General features: G+C 33.2%; 1 protein-coding gene across 1 annotated transcript in view; it reads right to left on the reverse strand.

Annotated features, from left to right (window-relative positions):
• LOC146750317 (short stature homeobox protein-like) overlaps nucleotides 1-15,436 on the reverse strand; it is a 39,242-nt gene that overhangs the window by 23,424 nt on the left and 382 nt on the right. The gene's annotated exons all lie outside the window — the stretch shown is intronic.

Genomic DNA, 15,436 nt, shown 5'->3' on the forward strand with positions numbered 1-15,436 from the left:
AACCTAGTTTTTAATATGTAGAATTGCGTGTACTGGGAGATTTGATTAATGATATTTTAATTTCCTCTCAAATCTCTAACTTTGTTACCCGATATTTTACCTTCTATACTGTTAACTTAATAACGACCAATGAGGCTCGCTAGTCTTTGGAAGAACCCACAGCATTCACGTATGGACGCTGGCAGCTATCAAACTAATAATCTACAAAAATTCTGTATTAGTTTACGGGGATTTTAAAACATCGGGCCAATTAATTTAACTCGGAGTAATACAAATTGTGGACACACCTCATCTGCCTTCCACATCACATCGTCTTAATTAATCAAATTACATCGCCCCAATCTATTATTACCGGAGCTTAATAAGTGACATGCTGTAGCAATGAAAAGGCGTAATAAACAGAATCAATTACCAAAATGAAATATTAGTGTCAATTATGAAAAAGTCGGGGCTCTGTTAAAATTAAGTTGTGTCGATATAAACTGTTCTAAAGCCCTTCTGTTAATCTTGAAACACCCCTATGGGAAATAAATACGACATTATTTGTCACGGGAAACAGTTTTGAATTTAATGAAGCCAGACAGATTGTGTTCATAATCACGAGAACTGTTTTGATTTAACATGCGGCCGCTCATTTTTATTCTTGCTTATATAATTTATAGTCTATCGGTTTCTTCAACGGATACGCTCTCCAAATACGTCAATTTATGATTTGATTTAATCTATGTTGGTAAAACACTCGGTTTTCTAAAAAAAATATATGTGTTAATATAGAAATATGTATAAATATTGAACAAATATAATTTTAAAAAGAAGACCATATGATTAGATTGGAGACGAAGATCGATAACATAGAGTACATTCCTGTATATAACGTGCCAGATTGGAACTGAAAGATACGCTACGATAATTACCTTAACTTAGTTTGGATTACCATTCTACAGCAAGATTTCAATGGGGAATGTTTAAAATCAGTATAAGATTTATAACATTAACGACGGGTGATTTTTTTCATTAATTCTAACAAAAAATAGTAAAATACGCCCTGCGATGGAAATGAACACGATAAAGGAAAATCCTAGCGCCACATCGCTTGGCAAACTAGATCATTCTATTATTTGTATACCGGCAAAATTAAAAATATTAATTAAAATAAATGCAAAAAGCTGATACTGTAAACACAGTGTGTTTAGTTTTGAAATAACTGAAATTATGAACAGAAAATACAATATGTATGTACACAATACTCGAAAAATGAATGACGTCATGTATTGTTATTGTATTGTTCTTGATTCCACGAAGCCAAGTAATAATTTGTGTAAGGTACATATGGTACGCACACTGGCAGTAAGAATGAAAAGATTAATTAACTATCCAATTAGTCAGCATGTAAGCCAATCCAATAAAAAGGCGTCACAGCTTAGAGTAGTAACATTCTTTCTCGTTTCTAATTTATAACAACTCTGAATTGAAAACATGTGTGTTAAATATCACTGCTTCAATTTTAATTAAGGTGGACGAAAATGACAACTTGTTACATGCAGCCTGCTTTTCTGTCTTTATTTTTTTCTGCCGCGTCACATATTTTCAAATCAGTTTTTAATTTGTTAGCCCAGACAAAATTGTGCAGATTTAGTTTTGAGTCAGATATGTCTGATTTGGAGGGGATGCCATATGAAGCAAAAGAGGTGTTTTATCCTGAACGAATTACTAAATATAGTGTTAATACTGATATAAGATGTCAACAAATAGCTGGTAATGCGACATATACCATTTGTATCTCGGTAAAATGAGTCATCTCTGCATTTAGTTTTAGTCTCAACCACGTGATCACTAATTGTCACAAGGAAAACGAGTCCGAACTTCAAATTATTAAGTACATGCCAGCTACCAGCATTCTATCTATGTGAATACGTGTATCATTCATCGGCATGTTTTGTACAGTGCAATAAGTACAACGCCTTCCGTCCATTGAAACAAATTAGTTAATTAGGAAGCGCCATCATTATATGTGTTATGGCCTTGTGGGTTTAGTTCTGCGCGGGGTGGGTTTGATGATGGATGGCACTGACGTAAATGTTTTTTTTTTTTTTTTTAATTTGACATCAGTTGAATTCAATTTAATAACCCCATATATTGTGTTAATAATTGCGCTCAGTTTTCAGTCCGAGTTCAGTGACTGTAAACACAGCTTTTTGTATAAAAAACGGTCACATTTTGAGAAAATACACCTTTTTTGATACGGTTTGAAATATACACAAGAACACTAATAACGAACCACGCTTCTAGATATGACCACTAGAAACATTCGACGGAGCGACACGTGAACACCACGAGTCAACACAAACGCAATCATGGCGTTATCTTGTTAATTTAGCTAAGTGCCATATAAACCACTGTATTTTATTCGCTTAAGTAAGAACTTACGACAATTGATCGTACTAATTTAAAATTTTCCCAAAACACACTCACGTTTTTTTTACTGGAAAAACTACATTTTGAGGAAGAAATATGTTTTTTTGTTGTTTAATAGTGCAATAAATAAGGCGTCATAAATGACACAACTTGTGTTATGAAATGACTTCTTTTCGATAACGTACGTATTAGTTAAAAACTGTCTAATAAATTACACTAACGTTATCTAATGTCAAATCGCTATAACCCTATGTCAAGGCAAACTCGAATGAAAAAGTACCGCAAACAATAGACGTGATAAATTAGACATGAAATCAACTGCGTATAGTATGATAGTAGTATCCTTAAATACAGAAGGCCATAGCAAGCACACTGTCATAATAATCAATTCCAGAGGGCCATAGCAAGCACACTGTCATAATAATCAATTCCAGAGGGCCATAGCAAGCACACTGTCATAATAATCAATTCCAGAAGGCCATAGCAAGCACACTGTCATAATAATCAATTCCAGAGGGCCATAGCAAGCACACTGTCATAATAATCAATTCCAGAAGGCCATAGCAAGCACACTGTCATAATAATCAATTCCAGAAGGCCAAAGCAAGCACACTGTCATAATAATCAATTCCAGAAGGCCATAGCAAGCACACTGTCATAATAATCAATTCCAGAGGGCCATAGCAAGCACACTGTCATAATAATCAATTCCAGAAGGCCATAGCAAGCACACTGCCATAATAATCAATTCCAGAGGGCCATAGCAAGCACACTGTCATAATAATCAATTCCAGAGGGCCATAGCAAGCACACTGTCATAATAATCAATTCCAGAGGGCCATAGCAAGCACACTGTCATAATAATCAATTCCAGAAGGCCATAGCAAGCACACTGTCATAATAATCAATTCCAGAAGGCCATAGCAAGCACACTGTCATAATAATCAATTCCAGAAGGCCATAGCAAGCACACTGTCATAATAATCAATTCCAGAAGGCCATAGCAAGCACACTGTCATAATAATCAATTCCAGAGGGCCACAGAAAGCACACTGTCATAATAATCAATTCCAGAGGGCCATAGCAAGCACACTGTCATAATAATCAATTCCAGAGGGCCATAGCAAGCACACTGTCATAATCATCAATTCCAGAGGGCCATAGCAAGCACACTGTCATAATCATCAATTCCAGAGGGTCATAGCAAGCACACTACCATAATGATCTGTTCCAGAGGGCCATAGCAAGCACACTGCCATAATTATCAGAAACAGAGGGCCATAGCGAGCACACTGCCATAATAATCTGTTCCAGAGGGCCATAACAAGCACACTCCCATAATAATCAGTTACAGAGGACCATAGCAAGCACACTCTCATAATAATCAATTCCAGAGGGCCATAGCAAGCACACTGTCATAATAATCAATTCCAGAGGGCCATAGCAAACACACTGTCATAATCATCAATTCCAGAGGGTCATAGCAAGCACACTGCCATAATGATCTGTTCCAGAGAGCCATAGCAAGCACACTGTCATAATAATCAGTTCCAGAGGGCCATAGCAAGTACACTGCCATAATGATCAGTTCCAGAGGGTCATAACAAGCACACTGTCATAATAATCAGTTCCAGAGGGCCATAGCATGCATACAGCTATAATAATCAGTTCCAGAGGACCATAGCAAGCACACTGCCATAATGATCTGTTCCAGAGGGTCATAACAAGCACACTGTCATAATAATCAGTTCCAGAGGGCCATAGCATGCATACAGCTATAATAATCAGTTCCAGAGGGCCATAGCAAGTACACTGTCATAATAATCAGTTCCAGAAGGCCATAGCAAGCATAATGCTATAATAATCGGTTACAGAGGGTCATAGCAAGCATACTGTTATAATAATCGATTCCAGAGGGTCATGGCAAGCACACTGCGATAATAATCAGTTCCAGAGGGGCATAGCAAGCACACTGACATAATAATGAGTTACAGAGGGTCATATCAAGAACACAGCAATAATAATCAGTTCCAGAGGGCCATAGCAAGCACACTGCTATAATAATCAGTTTCAGAGGGCCATAGCAAGCACACTGTCATAAAATCAGTTCCAGAGGGCCATAGCAAGCACACTGTCATAATAATCAATTCCAGAAGGCCATAGCAAGCACACTGTCATAATAATCAATTCCAGAAGGCCAAAGCAAGCACACTGTCATAATAATCAATTCCAGAAGGCCATAGCAAGCACACTGTCATAATAATCAATTCCAGAGGGCCATAGCAAGCACACTGTCATAATAATCAATTCCAGAAGGCCATAGCAAGCACACTGCCATAATAATCAATTCCAGAGGGCCATAGCAAGCACACTGTCATAATAATCAATTCCAGAGGGCCATAGCAAGCACACTGTCATAATAATCAATTCCAGAGGGCCATAGCAAGCACACTGTCATAATAATCAATTCCAGAAGGCCATAGCAAGCACACTGCCATAATAATCAATTCCAGAGGGCCATAGCAAGCACACTGTCATAATAATCAATTCCAGAGGGCCATAGCAAGCACACTGTCATAATAATCAATTCCAGAGGGCCATAGCAAGCACACTGTCATAATAATCAATTCCAGAAGGCCATAGCAAGCACACTGTCATAATAATCAATTCCAGAAGGCCATAGCAAGCACACTGTCATAATAATCAATTCCAGAAGGCCATAGCAAGCACACTGTCATAATAATCAATTCCAGAAGGCCATAGCAAGCACACTGTCATAATCATCAATTCCAGAGGGCCATAGCAAGCACACTGTCATAATCATCAATTCCAGAGGGTCATAGCAAGCACACTACCATAATGATCTGTTCCAGAGGGCCATAGCAAGCACACTGCCATAATTATCAGAAACAGAGGGCCATAGCGAGCACACTGCCATAATAATCTGTTCCATAGGGCCATAACAAGCACACTCCCATAATAATCAGTTACAGAGGACCATAGCAAGCACACTCTCATAATAATCAATTCCAGAGGGCCATAGCAAGCACACTGTCATAATAATCAATTCCAGAGGGCCATAGCAAACACACTGTCATAATCATCAATTCCAGAGGGTCATAGCAAGCACACTGCCATAATGATCTGTTCCAGAGAGCCATAGCAAGCACACTGTCATAATAATCAGTTCCAGAGGGCCATAGCAAGTACACTGCCATAATGATCAGTTCCAGAGGGTCATAACAAGCACACTGTCATAATAATCAGTTCCAGAGGGCCATAGCATGCATACAGCTATAATAATCAGTTCCAGAGGACCATAGCAAGCACACTGCCATAATGATCTGTTCCAGAGGGTCATAACAAGCACACTGTCATAATAATCAGTTCCAGAGGGCCATAGCATGCATACAGCTATAATAATCAGTTCCAGAGGGCCATAGCAAGCACACTGTCATAATAATCAGTTCCAGAAGGCCATAGCAAGCATAATGCTATAATAATCGGTTACAGAGGGTCATAGCAAGCATACTGTTATAATAATCGATTCCAGAGGGTCATGGCAAGCACACTGCGATAATAATCAGTTCCAGAGGGGCATAGCAAGCACACTGACATAATAATGAGTTACAGAGGGTCATATCAAGAACACAGCAATAATAATCAGTTCCAGAGGGCCATAGCAAGCACACTGCTATAATAATCAGTTTCAGAGGGCCATAGCAAGCACACTGTCATAAAATCAGTTCCAGAGGGCCATAGCAAGCACACTGTCATAATAATCAATTCCAGAGGGCCACAGAAAGCACACTGTCATAATAATCAATTCCAGAGGGCCATAGCAAGCACACTGTCATAATAATCAATTCCAGAGGGCCATAGCAAGCACACTGTCATAATCATCAGTTCCAGAGGGCCAAAGCAAGCATACTGCTATAATAATCAGTTACAGAGGGCCATAGCAAGCATACTACTATAATAATCAGTTCCAGAGTGTCATAGTAAGCACACTGCTATAATAATCAGTTCCAGAGGGGCATATCAAGCACACTGCTATAATAATCAGTTCATGATTGCCACAGCAAGCACACTGCCATAATAATCAGTTCCAGAGGGCCATAGCAAGCACACTGCCATAATAATCAGTTACAGAGGGTCATATCAAGAACACAGCCATAATAATCAGTTCCAGAGGGCCATAGCAAGCAAACTGCTATAATAATCAGTTTCAGAGGGCCATATCAAGCACACTGTCATAATAATCAGTTTCAGAGGGCCATAGCAAGTACACTGCCATAATAATCCGTTACAGAGGGTCTTACCAAGCACACTCCCATAATAATCAGTTCCAGAGGGTCATAGCAAGCACACTGCCATAATAATCAGTTACAGAGGGCCATAGCAAGCACACTACCATAATAGTCAGTTCCAGAGGGCCATAGCAAGCAAACTGCTATAATAATCAGTTACAGAGGGCCTTAGCAATCACATTGCCATAATAATCAGTTACAGAGGGCCATTGCAAGCACACTCCCATAATAATCAGTTACAAAGGACCATTGCAAGCACACTCCCACAATAATCAGTTACAGAAGTTCAAAACTGAACACTTATTTGAATATGGCCAACACAAGCACGCCAGAACACCTATTCACATAACTCTAAACTAAACGGGGTCATTGATCGACCTGCTGCTCACAAGGCACTTACAATTAATGTATTATTCTACCTGAAGTAATTATACAATAATATATTTTTGGTATAGTCGTCATCTGCAAAAAAAAATCATTGAGCACAGCTTGAATATAGTGACGTACAAACTAAAAATATACCCCATAGAGCAAGCCAGATACATGAAACTGCCTAGTTAAAAAGTGACGTCAGTGCTCCCTGGATAACTCATAAAAAACAACTCCGTTAAAAGAATGACTTTTCACTTCATCAAAATGAATCCTAGTAAATGGATTAATTCATGTACAATGTAATAACTAGGATATAGAGTAAGTGGGTGATATCCTGAGGGAGGTTGCCACCGCGTGAAAACCCTTATATTATATTGAAGTAGCAATTTGACTTAATAGGGTTCAACCGTTGTTTGCAAAACAATTACACGTTAAATTAATCACATGGAATTGGTTAAATAAACCTTGCCTCAGGTGTGTCCAAATTTACGTTTAAAGTGGGGTTTTCTATTTGAAAATACAGCTATATTGTCCACTGGGTAGTATCACGCCGTCACAGTGTTGTCTTTGAGTCCTTTCAAATCTCCGTATGTAACGTTGCTTACCGCTAGCCGCCTAGAACGCGGGATATCAAATGCGTTGTTGTAGATGACGGAGAGTACTTTCGTAGTGGAAAATTGTCAAATTTGAAAACAATATAATATTTGCTATATGAGTGAATTGATTTAATAATTATAATCGATACTTGATATAAATATCAACAGTTCGCCTTTACTGCTAGAGCACGTTTCTATACGAGGGTTCATATTTATGACAACTATTTTTATTTCAATAAAACAATTAAAGTACGACCAGGGAATAACCGAAGAATTGCTACTTCACCTTGTTGTGAAACACATTAAATCAATTTACCCTTTCACTGTATTGTGAGCATACTGCCCGTGAAATACGACATACAGGCACTAGGAAATCAACGTGCCTCTAGCTGTATTGTCGTCATATTGTTTATGATATACGTGCACTGTATTGTGACGTCACCGTTCGTGAAATACAGCTACAAGCAGACAACTCGGTCCTTCAGAGTAATTTCACCAGTGTTAGTACAATATGGCCACTATGTGGTCATGATGTCCGTGAAATACAGACAGACCATGGGGGAAATGTTGCACATTGGCTAAAATCTTCTATAGTGGCATTATTTAAAGCATATAGTGACCACGTCAACTTGCAGTACAGCCGCCTGTGAGCGTTAATCAGTGAACACGTGACGTCGCAACAAATTTAGATGTCACCGTTACACCTGATTTGAAATGAACCTTTGAAACAAATGTTCAATTAGTTAATTGTTTGTAATTTAATTGCCAATAAATATATCGTCCCTTATAATTGAGTTACAAAATGCATTGATGCGTGTCAGTGGAGGCTCATTGAAACAATGTATTGAAAACCACACCAACCATAGAATATGGAATATAGTCATAGAACATTGACACTTCGCCAGAGGTATGGATATCCTAAATTTGATATGGCTTTAGAGTGCTATAATTTCATATGGCTTTTCAGTGTTATAATTTATATGGCCTTAGAGTGCTATAATTTCATATGGCTTTTCAGTGTTATAATTTTATATGGCCTTAGAGTGCTATAATTTCATATGGCCTTAGAGTGCTATAGTTTCACATGGCTTTAGAGTGCTATAATTTTATATGGCTTTAGAGTGCTATACTTCTATATGGCTTTAGGGTGCTATAATTTCATATGGCTTTAGAGTGCTATAATTTCATATGGCTTTAGAGTGCTATAATTTCATATGGCTTTAGAGTGCTATAATTTCATATGGCTTTAGAGTGCTATAATTTTATATGGATTTAGAGTGCTATACTTCTATATGGCTTTAGGGTGCTATAATTTCATATGGCTTTAGAGTGCTATAATTTCATATGGCTTTAGAGTGCTATAATTTCATATGGCTTTAGAGTGCTATAATTTTATATGGCTTTAGAGTGCTATAATTTCATATGGATTTAGAGTGCTATAATTTCATATGGCTTTAGAGTGCTATAGTTTCACATGGCTTTAGAGTGCTATAATTTTATATGGCTTTAAGGTGCTATAATTTCATATGGCTTTAGAGTGCTATAATTTTATATGGCTTTAAGGTGCTATAATTTCATATGGCTTTAGAGTGCTATAATTGTGTTTGACTTTAGAGTGCTATAATTTTATATGACTTTAGAGTGCTATAATTTTATATGGCTTTTCAGTGTTATAATTTTATATGGCTTTAGAGTGCTATACTTTTATATGGCTTTAGAGTGCTATAATTTCACATGGCCTTAGAGTGCTATAATTTCATATGACTTTCGAGTGCTATAATTTCATATGACTTTAGAGTGCAATAATTTCATATGGCTTTCGAGTGCTATAAATTGTATATGGCTTTAGATTGTTATAATTGTATATGGCTTTAGAGTGCTATAATTTCATATGCCTTTAGAGTGCTATGATTTTATATGGCTTTAGAGTGCTATAATTTCATATGGCTTTAGAGTGATATTATTTTATATGGCTTTAGAGTGATATAATTTGATATGGCTTTAGAGTGCTATAATTTTATATGGTATTAGAGTGCTATAATTTCATATGGCTTTAGAGTGATATTATTTTATATGGCTTTAGAGTGCTATACTTTTATATGGCTTTAGAGTGCTATAATTTTATATGGCTTTAGAGTGCTATACTTCTATATGGCTTTAGAGTGCTATAATTTTATATGACTTTAGAGTGCTATACTTTTATATGACTTTAGAGTGCTATTATTTTATATGGCTTTAGAATGCTATAATTTTATATGGCTTTAGATTGTTATACTTTTATATGGCTTTAGAGTGCTATAATTTTATATGGCTTTAGAATGCTATAATTTTATATGGCTATAGATTGTTATAATTTTATATGGCTTTAGAGTGCTATACTTTTATATGGCTTTAGAGTGATATTATTTTATATGGCTTTAGAGTACTATACTTGTATATGGCTTTAGAATGCTATAATTTTATATGACTTTAGAGTGCTATAATTTTATATGGCTTTAGAGTGCTGTACTTTTATATGGCTTTAGAATGCTATAATTTTATATGGCTTTAGATTGTTATAATTTTATATGGCTTTAGAGTGATATAATTTCATATGGCTTTAGAGTGATATACTTTTATATGGCTTTAGAATGCTATAATTTTATATGCCTTTAGAGTGCTATGATTTCATATGTCTTTAGAGTGCTATAATTTCATATTGCTTTAGAGTGATATAATTTCATATGGCATTAGAGTGCTATGATTTTATATGGCTTTAGAGTGCTATAATTTTATATGGCTTTAGATTGTTATAGTTTTATATGGCTTTAGAGTGCTATACTTTTATATGGCTTTAGAGTGCTATTATTTTATATGGCTTTAGAGTGCTATACTTTTATATAGCTTTAGAATGCTATAATTTATATGACTTTAGAGTGCTATACTTTTATATGGCTTTAGAGTGCTATACTTTTATATGGCTTTAGAGTGCTATTATTTTATATGGCTTTAGAGTGCTATACTTTTATATGGCTTTAGAATGCTATAATTTTATATGACTTTAGAGTGCTATACTTTTATATGGCTTTAGAGTGCTATAATTTCGTATTGCTTTAGATTGTTATAATTTTATATGGCTTTAGAGTGCTATAATTTCGTATTGCTTTAGATTGTTATAATTTTATATGGCTTTAGAATGCTATTATTTTATATGGCTTTAGAGTGCTATACTTTTATATGGCTTTAGAGTGCTATTATATTATATGGCTTTAGAGTACTATACTTTTATATGGCTTTAGAGTGATATTATTTTATATGACTTTAGAGTGCTATAATTTTATATGGCTTTAGAGTGCTATACTTTTATATGGCTTTAGAGTGCTATGATTTCATATGGCTTTAGAGTGCTATAATTTCATATGGCTTTAGATTGTTATAATTTTATATGGCTTTAGAGTGCTATACTTTTATATGGCTTTAGATTGTTATAATTTTATATGGCTTTAGAGTGCTATACTTTTATATGGCTTTAGAGTGCTATAATTTTATATGGCTTTAGATTGTTATAATTTTATATGGCTTTAGAGTGCTATTATTTTATATGGCTTTAGATTGTTATAATTTTATATGGCTTTAGAGTGCTATTATTTTATATGGCTTTAGATTGTTATAATTTTATATGGCTTTAGAGTGCTATTATTTTATATGGCTTTAGATTGTTATACTTTTATATGGCTTTAGATTGTTATAATTTTTTATGGCTTTAGAATGCTATAATTTTATATGGCTTTAGATTGTTATACTTTTATATGGCTTTAGATTGTTATAATTTTATATGGCTTTAGAGTGCTATTATTTTATATGGCTTTAGAGTGCTATTATTTTATATGGCTTTAGAGTACTATACTTTTATATGGCTTTAGATTGTTATAATTTTATATGGCTTTAGAGTGCTATTATTTTATATGGCTTTAGAGTGCTATACTTTTATATGGCTTTAGATTGTTATAATTTTATATGGCTTTAGAGTGCTATTATTTTATATGGCTTTAGAGTGCTATTATTTTATATGGCTTTAGAGTGCTATACTTTTATATAGCTTTAGAATGCTATAATTTATATGACTTTAGAGTGCTATACTTTTATATGGCTTTAGAGTGCTATACTTTTATATGACTTTAGAGTGCTGTACTTTTATATGGCTTTAGATTGTTATAATTTTATATGGCTTTAGAGTGCTATAATTTTATATGGCTTTAGAGTGCTATACTTTTATATAGCTTTAGAATGCTATAATTTATATGACTTTAGAGTGCTATACTTTTATATGGCTTTAGAGTGCTATACTTTTATATGGCTTTAGAGTGCTATTATTTTATATGGCTTTAGAGTGCTATACTTTTATATGGCTTTAGAATGCTATAATTTTATATGACTTTAGAGTGCTATACTTTTATATGGCTTTAGAGTACTATACTTTTATATGGCTTTAGAGTGCTATACTTTTATATGGCTTTAGAATGCTATAATTTTATATGGCTTTAGATTGTTATAATTTTATATGGCTTTAGAGTGCTATAATTTTATATGGCTTTAGATTGTTATAATTTTATATGGCTTTAGAGTGCTATTATATTATATGGCTTTAGAGTACTATACTTTTATATGGCTTTAGAGTGATATAATTTGATATGGCTTTAGAATGCTATAATTTTATATGGCTTTAGATTGTTATAATTTTATATGGCTTTAGAGTGCTATTATTTTATATGGCTTTAGAGTGCTATTATTTTATATGGCTTTAGAGTACTATACTTTTATATGGCTTTAGAATGCTATAATTTTATATGGCTTTAGATTGTTATAATTTTATATGGCTTTAGAGTGCTATACTTTTATATGGCTTTAGATTGTTATAATTTTATATGGCTTTAGAGTGCTATTATTTTATATGGCTTTAGATTGTTATAATTTTATATGGCTTTAGAGTGCTATTATTTTATATGGCTTTAGATTGTTATAATTTTATATGGCTTTAGAGTGCTATTATTTTATATGGCTTTAGATTGTTATAATTTTTGATGGCTTTAGAATGCTATAATTTTATATGGCTTTAGATTGTTATACTTTTATATGGCTTTAGATTGTTATAATTTTATATGGCTTTAGAGTGCTATTATTTTATATGGCTTTAGAGTGCTATTATTTTATATGGCTTTAGAGTACTATACTTTTATATGGCTTTAGAGTGCTATACTTTTATATGGCTTTAGATTGTTATAATTTTATATGGCTTTAGAGTGCTATTATTTTATATGGCTTTAGAGTGCTATTATTTTATATGGCTTTAGAGTACTATACTTTTATATGACTTTAGAGTGCTGTACTTTTATATGGCTTTAGAATGCTATAATTTTATATGGCTTTAGAGTGCTATACTTTTATATGGCTTTAGATTGTTATAATTTTATATGGCTTTAGAGTGCTATTATTTTATATGGCTTTAGAGTGCTATTATTTTATATGGCTTTAGAGTACTATACTTTTATATGACTTTAGAGTGCTGTACTTTTATATGGCTTTAGATTGTTATAATTTTATATGGCTTTAGAGTGCTATACTTTTATATGGCTTTAGATTGTTATAATTTTATATGGCTTTAGAGTGCTATTATTTTATATGGCTTTAGATTGTTATAATTTTATATGGCTTTAGAGTGCTATTATTTTATATGGCTTTAGATTGTTATAATTTTATATGGCTTTAGAGTGCTATTATTTTATATGGCTTTAGAGTACTATACTTGTATATGGCTTTAGAATGCTATACTTTTATATGGCTTTAGATTGTTATACTTGTATATGGCTTTAGAGTGCTATACTTTTATATGGCTTTAGATTGTTATAATTTTATATGGCTTTAGAGTGATATTATTTTATATGGCTTTAGAATGCTATAATTTTATATGGCTTTAGATTGTTATAATTTTATATGGCTTTAGAGTGCTATACTTTTATATGGCTTTAGAGTGCTATACTTTTATATGGCTTTAGAGTGCTATAATTTTATATGACTTCAAAGTGCTATACTTTTATATGACTTTAGAGTGCTATAATTGTGTTTGACTTTAGAGTGTTATAATTGTATATGGCTTTAGAGTGCTATAATTTCATATGCCTTTAGAGTGCTATGATTTCATATGGCTTTAGAGTGCTATAATTTCGTATTGCTTTAGAATGATATAATTTTATATGGCTTTAGAGTGCTATAATTTCATATGCCTTTAGAGTGCTATGATTTCATATGGCTTTAGAGTGCTATAATTTCGTATTGCTTTAGAATGATATAATTTTATATGGCTTTAGAGTGCTATAATTTCATATGCCTTTAGAGTGCTATGATTTCATATGGCTTTAGAGTGCTATAATTTCGTATTGCTTTAGAATGATATAATTGTATATGGCTTTAGAGTGCTATAATTTCATATGGCTTTAGAGTGCTATAATTTCATATGGCTTTAGAGTGCTATACTTTTATATGGCTTTAGAGTGCTATTATTTTATATGGCTTTAAAGTTCTATAATTTTATATGGCTTTAGATTGTTATAATTTTATATGACTTTAGAGTGCAATACTTTTTTATGACTTTAGAGTGCTATTATTTTATATGGCTTTAGATTGTTATAATTTTATATGACTTTAGATTGTTATAATTTTATATGGCTTTAAAGTGCTATAATTTTATATGGCTTTAGATTGTAATGCTATAATTTCATATGGCTATACAATGCTATAATTTCATATGGCTATACACCGCTATAATTTAATATGGCTACACAATGCTATAATTTAATATGGCTATACAATGCTATAATTTCATATGGCTATGTAATGCTATAATTTCATATGGCTATGCAAAGCTATAATTTCATATGGCTATGTAATGTTAAAATTTCATATGGCTATGTAATGCTATAATTTCATATGGCTATGTAATGCTATAATTTCATATGGCTATGCAATGCTATAATTTCATATGGCTATGTAATGTTAAAATTTCATATGGCTATGTAATGCTATAATTTCATATGGCTATGTAATGCTATAATTTAAATATGGCTATACAATGCTATAATTTCATATGGCTATGTAATGTTATAATTTCATATGGCTATGTAATGCTATAATTACATATGGCTATGTAATGCTATAATTTCATATAGCTATGTAATGCTATAATTTAAATATGGCTATGCAATGCTATAATTTCATGTGGCTATGTAATGTTATAATTTCATATGGCTATGTAATGCTATAATTACATATGGCTATGTAATGCTATAATTTCATATAGCTATGTAATGTTATAATTTCATATGGCTATGTAATGCTATTTAAATATGGCTATGCAATGCTATAATTTCATATGGCTATGTAATGTTATAATTTCATATGGCTATGTAATGCTATAATTACATATGGCTATGTAATCCTATAATTTCATATAGCTATGTAATGTTATAATTTCATATGACCTTGCAATGCTATAATTTAATATGGCTATGTAATGCTATAATTCCATGTGGCTATGTATTGCTGCAATTTCATATGGCTATGTAATGTTATAATTTCATATGGCTATGTAATGCTATAATTACATATGGCTATGTAATGCTATAATTTCATATAGCTATGTAATGTTATAATTTCATATGACCTTGCAATGCTATCATTTCATATGACTATGCAATGCTATAATTCCAT

The sequence above is a fragment of the Saccoglossus kowalevskii genome, chromosome 1 (assembly GCF_978046115.1).
Source record: "Saccoglossus kowalevskii chromosome 1, keSacKowa6.1, whole genome shotgun sequence".
In the NCBI taxonomy this organism is placed as follows: Eukaryota; Metazoa; Hemichordata; class Enteropneusta; family Harrimaniidae; genus Saccoglossus; species Saccoglossus kowalevskii.